Source organism: Triticum aestivum, chromosome 3A, assembly GCF_018294505.1.
Source record: "Triticum aestivum cultivar Chinese Spring chromosome 3A, IWGSC CS RefSeq v2.1, whole genome shotgun sequence".
Classification (NCBI taxonomy): Eukaryota; Viridiplantae; Streptophyta; class Magnoliopsida; order Poales; family Poaceae; genus Triticum; species Triticum aestivum.
This window is the reverse complement of record NC_057800.1, coordinates 158,834,436-158,842,166: the sequence shown is the minus strand read 5'-3', so window position 1 is coordinate 158,842,166 and position 7,731 is coordinate 158,834,436. Positions and strand designations below refer to the sequence as shown.

Below are 7,731 nucleotides of genomic sequence, written 5' to 3'. Positions count from 1 at the left end.
GGCAAAAGAATGTAAAATAATGACAGCCAAGAAAGAAACTGAAGAACCCCAGAGGAAACCTATGAAAACCAAGCAAGAAAGAAATAAAGGGAAAACTGTCAACCCAAAAAAAGTGAAAACCAAAGAAAAGCATAGAAAAAGAAAAACAAGCGAAAACTAGTAAATTAATGAAGAAAACAGATCAAAAAGCAAAGAAACCTAGAGAGAAAACCAAGCTCGGTGAAGAAACAGAAAAAATGAAAAAGAGAAAAAAAAACGAAGTGAAAGAGTGAATCGAACGCAGTCAGCGACAACAAGGAATGACCGAACGCACGAAACAGGGCTAGCCAAGTACTGTAGCGTGCACATAAAATCATCAGTTGCGGGGAGCATACGTCTCGCCTCGCTATAAGCGATATATAGGTCCCACGATTCGTATATAGCTGCGCGCCTAGGCAAATCGCTTAGGGACCGAAAGTACTATTCTGAGCTCGAGCTCAGATGAGCTCCATATCTCAGCCTTCAGCTAGCGTTCAGATTCAGATCATCTCACATGTATTACTCTGTATTCCAAGCTGTATGTGCGGCTTTTTTCCTGACCCTGACCCATGCAACTGCCGCATTTAATGTGACTGCCGTTACCCCCGCGAGACGGCTCAGCCGGTCAGCTGCGTCTTGGGCCACGGCTCAGACCTTACCTTCCAAACGGTGGTCGCTGGCCGTTCAAACCGCCCCAATAATTGTGCACCACAGCCGCCCCTAAATAAAAAAATAAAAATGCGGCCAAGCGATCCATCCTTCCTCCCGAAGATTCCTTCTCCTCTCCCATTATCTTCTTCAACTTGGCCTGGTTGACATTTGCCTCCGAACGCTCTCAGCAGGAATCTGAATCCATGCTGCTTGGATTACAGAGAAGAACCAAACAATGGAAGGACAGGAGGAATCCAGAAAACTTCGAGTACGCACCTCATTGCTGGTTGCCGGCCCTCCAGGCTCCATACAGCGTCAGGCCTCTCAACACAGAATCATATCCATCGCTTGCTGACGCTTTCATCTCCTTGTACGCCCTTACCTAAAAAAAACTCCTTGTACGCCCAAAGGAACTCTCCCAGCTTTGTGTTTTCAACTCCTACTCCAAGATCAGCCACAAGCTATCAGGCAGCTACCTCTAGTGCCCTCCTTTTATGATCTTAGTGGCAGCTGTGTCCCACCCATGCTGTTCAAAATTCAAACATTCGAAGTGCATCCAGATGGACACTTGGCGTCCACCATCAGACAATAAATTGACATATCTAACAACCTGTGCACTATTTGCATCACAACCATTCTAGAGGAGCCGCATGAGAAATCACAAGTCATGTTAAATCTAAAAAAAATAAGGCACCTAACACGATGCAGACCACAGCCTGACGACTTTCATTATTCAGGCATCCACCAAAATTCAGAAATAACTGAAGCAGTACAACACCTGGACCAATAAAACAGAGATCATCATGTGCCACCGGGTGTTCCCTTCGTGTTTCAACTTCATCTTGTCGTTGTGAACACTTGTCTTGGTAGGATCCATGACGAGAAGATTCCATTCTTCAACGTCGACCACGTAGAAAGAGTACCCATCCATCATACGCACCGGGAGAAACAGCTGCGTGAACACACACAACAGCAAAATGTTATAGCATCGCCCTACTGGTTATGCAAAAAACCATATGGAAATTTATTTTGCATTACCTTCTTTGTCCATTCTATCCTGAATCGAAGCACATCTTCCCGCATCATATTCCGTGGTAGTTCATAGTCAGGCTCTTTATAACTGAAAATTAACTTCTGAAAACAATTTGTGTTACAACTTACAACAGACTACACATTATAAAACATGCAACAGCTAGTGCAGACATTGCTTTCACGTGCCACAAAATAGATATCAAACAGATGTCTCCATCTTATTTTCCATGATCCATACATCCTCGCATCCTTGAATATCAACATGTATGAAATTACTGTCCAGCCGAGATTGGTTAATTCCCCCATCAGGACCAAACTCAGCTATGAAATCATCATCACACAGGAGGACCAAAGTCATAAAGACATGTTTGAACCATTTCCTGTGAGCAATGACACATATTTATTCGTTACCACTTTTCTATAGCCTTGTGCCGAATTAGCAATTTTAGATATGTTACAAATGTACTGACCTGTCAAGGTCTGATCGTGTGCAGCGCATCATCCTGTCGTAGAAATGAAGCACATTCCGAGCATTTGGTTCATCGTGCTTAAGCCCAACCTTTTTGGGGAACTTATCACCGATCTCCCCTTTCACTTCAACCCTCACCACTCCTACTTGCAACCTTAGGTTCCTTGCCGTCCAGCTAGATACTCTGCCTGCACAGCCATCAAGAAGACTTGCCATCGGTAGAAATGCATAGTATTTATCGCATCAGAAATGTGCAAACTTCACACACTCCTCACCGTGTCATTACCTAGAATATGTCTGGATGGGCATGCTTAGTTTTGAGTGGCGGGGTACTCATTCCATCCTCTGCCAGGACGCTAGGGTGCACTGCCACGACAGAAAATTAAGCTAGGACTACTCCAGCAAATCACCCCTCGAGCATCACTATGGGAAATGTACTCTTCTGCATCATAACCTCAAGCGGGAAATATTCGTATGTATGTCCGACATGCTTATTAACATTAGCTTCTTCTTGATATACTAAAAGAAAATGGTTCATGCAAAGCTATGCCATGGAAACTTAATGAAACCACTACACCGGCATAGGAGAAAACACTCACTGCCTTCTCAAACGCGCCTACACGGGTTGGCCAAGGTGCCCTGGTTGGGCCAGCGGCACCAATCCGCAACCTGAAAATGGATTAGATGTTGTGTCAATCATTATAATTCACTCACCACAAATTTGCAATTGAAACTATGGTAAAACTGGTACATTAAACAATGGATTACTAGCAGGAATAACATAAGCAACAATGCATGTCCATACATAGCCTGAAAATTCAATACTTCAAATTCTTCAGAGGAGCAGCAATAACCAGTCATACTTTCATGGTAATCCACAGCACACGATGAGTTGTTACGGGGCTCATAGATTGAAGTAACAGTACAAACCAACCAGCAATAACACCAATTCGTATCACATAATCATTTTCTACCGGCAAAAAAATCAAGCAAGAATTCAAGTCCATCCAGAGTCTCTATTTATTAATAACAGTTTTCAAATTTATATTCCATTCCCCTCACCTCTTATTCCAAGCAGAGCCTGGGGAGTTATCTTCCCCGTCGACAGCTCAGACGTATGAGGCGAGTTGTCCCTTCTCACCACTGCCGCCTGCGCCGTGCTACAGATTAGCCATTCGGCATTCGCGGCTCATTGACATCGCCTGCGTAGTGCTGCAGATTCGCCCTTGGCCGCTCATTGCCGCCGCTCCTGACGCCCCGCAGACCCGTCCGTCGCCGCTCAAGACCGTGCCCTCCTGCATTGTCACCTCCACCACAGTTCGCCTTGTACGATCCGCTGACAAACCTTCTGGCACCAGATTCTCCCCGACCTCCTCAATCATAGTGGATCCATGGCATTGAAAGCAGAGAGGACTAAGCAGTTTGACCTACACACTTCAAATCGGGCACTATGCTAGAAAAAATCGCACCAAAGGGGCACACCTGCGGATCGGATGCATTAGGAACTCCATGGCGCGGCAGTCGCCTCTTCTTTTCCTCTTGACGAAAATGCCCGCGGCTCTGGGGCAGAAGAGTCAGGGGCCGCAGGGCTTGCAGTCAATGCGCGTCTGCCGTCCTTTGACGGAAAGTGAATTTTCTGAGCCACGGATCAGATGAATACTAGTGATTCTGGCCCACGACATGTATGGGTGTGTTCTTAGCTTGTACTTTTCAAGCAACATGTACCACCCCCTCTCAAATTCGTACCCCGTTAGCATGTTAGCATGTGGTTCACCACATTATGGAACTCTGCTCGGAACTCACTTTTCTTGGTGTACAAAGCACCCAAGGACCCCTTTGCCATTTTTAGGATGTTCCACTTGCACCACCTGTGCGTGGTGTCCGACATTCTGCTCTTGATCGCTAGCTCCATGGCTTGGTTCTGGTTTCCATAAAGCGAAGCCGAAACTTTAGCTTCCTATGGTTGCTTTCTTGCCTGTTAAATATTTCAACATAAGCAGCAATGACATGACAATATGTGACGAATTTACCTATAAGTATGGTCACCGGTGGATCATCACCCATCATTCTCAGAAATTCGGTGAAAACCCACTCAAAACTCTTCGCTGTCTCATCGCAAACAAGAACTCCAGCCAATATGGTACTCTGAAAATGATTGTTAACACCAAGAAACAACCCGAAAGGCATGTCGTACAGGTTTATCTTATACGTGGTATCAAATGTTATGACATCTCCAAGAAATGTGTACTGAAGCCTACTGCTGCCGCTAGCCCACATGAGGTTGTCAATCTGCCATCGTTATCAGCTTGAACTCTGTATGTAATGTGGGATCCTTCCCTCCAATCTCTTCAAACACATGCATCGTCTTCCTCATATCATCGTTTGCCTGCTCCCAGTTTATCTTCCCACACTGATTACGCAAAGACCTTTTCATGAATGGAACATTCCCCGATGTAAACATGAATATGCTTGTGTGATGGCCATTGGCCAGTGGATTGTCTCCCCAAAATTAGGTGAAGGTGAATGGTTGTGACTCTCTTTGTGCTCTGCAATGTACCAACATTTTTCCTCGGCCCACAAAAATCTTATCAGAGTTGGACATTGACACTAGCAGGACCTTGTGTTCTTTACACCAGTCTTCCCCTGGAGCACGAATACAATTTAGCGTCAATGCACGAAACGAAAGCCGAGGCAGAAATGGACGCATCATAATGCTGAACAAATAGCATTCAAGAAAAGACCAGTAACCATGAAAAGACCAGTAACCAAGCACCCACAAACTATTTCCCACACGCATTTCATCCTCTTGACATTAAGTCGGCTATTTTTCCATACCTTATGCCAAATCCCTTCTCCCAGGAATATAGATTGCAAAAATTATAAGCCTCACCCAACGATTCAAATGAAGTCCCCAGAACTGGAGAGATCACAATTTCAGATGGATAATCGGTAAAACATCAGAACAGCATTCTCGAATGCAGTAATATGATTCGGGTGCAGTGCTCTGCTGGGTGCAGCGGCACCAATCCTCAACCTGCACACACCAACATATCTCTAATCAAATTTCTAAAAAGAATAAGCCCGCAGCACTCAAAGAATTTAGCTCCATATGAATGATTTGGTCAGACATGTCTAAAATCAACACCGCATCTACCCAACCCACCACCGGAATTCTGAATTTCCTAATGCAAACACCAAGTTTTCACACTCACAACTTATTCCACCCAGACTTCTGCGGCTGCTGCAAAACCATCAGATGTACCCTCATATCGCCATGGGCAAACACAGGGCCCGTCGCCAAGCCTACGGCCGCAGTCACAGGGGGGCGGCACCAAGCTCTCCCCCACATCTTCAATGAAACAAGATCTGAAAAATTGGAAGCTCCTCTGCCAGCCACGAAAGCAATCCGCCTACAAACCGAGGAGAGACCGCAGGGAAAAGCACGGATGCGCGTACCTGCCGATTGGTTACATCGGAAAATCCATTGTCGCTCGCCGCCGTAGCTCCGCGTCTCTATCTCACAGGGACCCTCGATCTGGGTGGGGGAGGCGCTCGCGCCTGCATCGAATTCCTTGGCAGCGCACGGAAAGGAAACAACCTGAGCCACGGATCAGATGTCACTCCGATTTCGAGCCACGGCTCACCTTGTAGACGGCGGACGGGCGTCCAACCCCGCGTTATCTCAGGCTGTATTACGCCGTCTGCTTGGCCCACGACCCACACCTGATGGGTACGTATTTCCATCGCGTAATGATTTCTTGGCAGCCCATCTGGATGAGTATAAGAAAAAGGCCTAGATCCCAATGGGGTTACGAACGACCTGGATATCGAGCGCATCTGCGCTCGCGCTCAATTACTCCACGTCCCTTAGGGACCTCCTACTTGCGCATACAACGCCAGGGAACAAGCGAATGCGCACCCTCTTGGGCCCGCCCATGTGCGGGACGGGAAAAGAGGGAAGTACCTTTTGTTTTTCTTGCTTTTTCCTGTTTTAACATTTTCCCTTTTCAAAAATAATTCCGAATTTTAAAAAAGTTGAAAATTCTGAAATGTTCGTGAATTCAAAAATTGTCATGATTTGAAAAAAAATGCTTGGGAAATGATAAATGATCACAGATTAAAAAATGTTCACCGAATTAAAAAACAGTTCTTGAATTCAAATAATTTTCTTGATTTCAAAAGAATGAATTTTTTTAAATTTTAATGAATTTTTTTTATTTTTATGAACACTTTTTTGAGAAATTTCTAATAATAATGAGCATTTGTTTTGTATTTGACGAACAAAATTTGAACTCAATGAACATGTTTTAACTTGATGAACAAAATCTGTATTGAAGTATATTTTTTTAAAAAAATGGATCAACAAATTTTGAATTCAACGAACATATTTTGAGTTTGATGAACATTTTCTGAAAATCTATGAACAAAATTTGAAATTTGATGAACATTTTTGTAATTCGATGAACCAATCCTGAATTTTGTTGACCATTTTTAAAATCTATGAACAAAATTTGAATTACTTCAAAAAATTCCTTGATGAACATTTTTTGAATTTGGTAAATAAAAAATGTCACGAATTTGAAAAGCAAATTCGTAAAAAGTATGCTATTTCAAAAAATATTAACGATTTCAAAAATTGTTCACAATTTGCGAAAATATTCACGAATTCGAAAGATATTTGCAAATTCGAAACACAAAATATAACAGAAAATATTCACAAATTTAAATGGTTTTCGCAAATTAAAAAATGATCATAAAATTAAAAATAAAAACAGAAAAAAAGAAAACAAAACAGAAAAGGGGCCAAAAGTAAAAATAAAATAGTAAAAAAGAAAAAGATAGAAGAAAACAAAAAACGGTGCAGGAAAGGTTCTTCCTGAACATTCCCAAAACTGGTTGGAGTGAATCCCAAAAATGGACCGTCCCATAGAAACTCCAGTGCGCGGGGGAGTGCGCGTGCGGTGACCCACTTGCCGAATAGGAGTCACCTCTCGCTTATAGCGAGATCTAGGTTGTGCTAACGTCAAACGTCTCCCTTAATGCTGCTGCCGAACGCGCGGGGTGGCCTTAGGCCACTGATGTTTTTTTATTCAGTTTTTTCATGTATGTTGATTCTGTTTTTTGCTCTAATTTTTATTTTTTAAAATTTCCAAATATTCTAAATAGATATACTACAAAAAAAGTTTACATAAATATTTGAATTTTTTTATCTAAGCATTTGAAAAAATCTGTATGGAGGAAATCTTTTGATGAAAAATGTATACAAAAGATATACAATGCGTATGAAAAAAGTTGATCATGTATTTAGAAAAAATAAAGAAAGCATTTGAATTTTTTTAATGTGTATAATTTTTTGTCATGTATACGGAAGATAAATACACCACAAAAATAATGTGTATAAAATACGTTGATAGTGTATTTAACAAATATTAAAAGTATTTAAAAAGTGTTCCTAGTGTATGCAGAAAATGTATATTGTGTGTGAAAAAATGTTTATTGTCAGAAAAAATATTCTTGTTGTATGCAAAAATACACGTCTAATGCTTTTGAATATTTATTAA

The 7,731-nt window shown here is 42.3% G+C and overlaps 1 long non-coding RNA gene across 7 annotated transcripts; it reads right to left on the bottom strand.

The window, feature by feature from the left end:
• Window positions 1-381: 381 nt before the first annotated feature.
• LOC123060801 (uncharacterized) lies at window positions 382-5,888 on the bottom strand. 7 transcript variants are annotated; one of them, XR_006428154.1, is made up of 9 exons: window positions 5,383-5,888; window positions 4,201-5,204; window positions 3,653-4,091; window positions 3,233-3,540; window positions 2,770-2,839; window positions 2,457-2,536; window positions 2,172-2,358; window positions 1,708-2,081; window positions 382-1,621 (listed from the first exon to the last, which is right to left on the bottom strand). It is a non-coding gene; the product is annotated as an uncharacterized lncRNA (long non-coding RNA). The 7 variants fall into 7 exon arrangements; XR_006428153.1 differs by having other exon boundaries at window positions 2,457-2,839; window positions 4,201-4,813; window positions 5,006-5,204; XR_006428150.1 differs by having other exon boundaries at window positions 2,457-2,839; window positions 4,201-4,813; window positions 5,061-5,204.
• Between the last annotated feature and the right edge of the window lie 1,843 nt (window positions 5,889-7,731).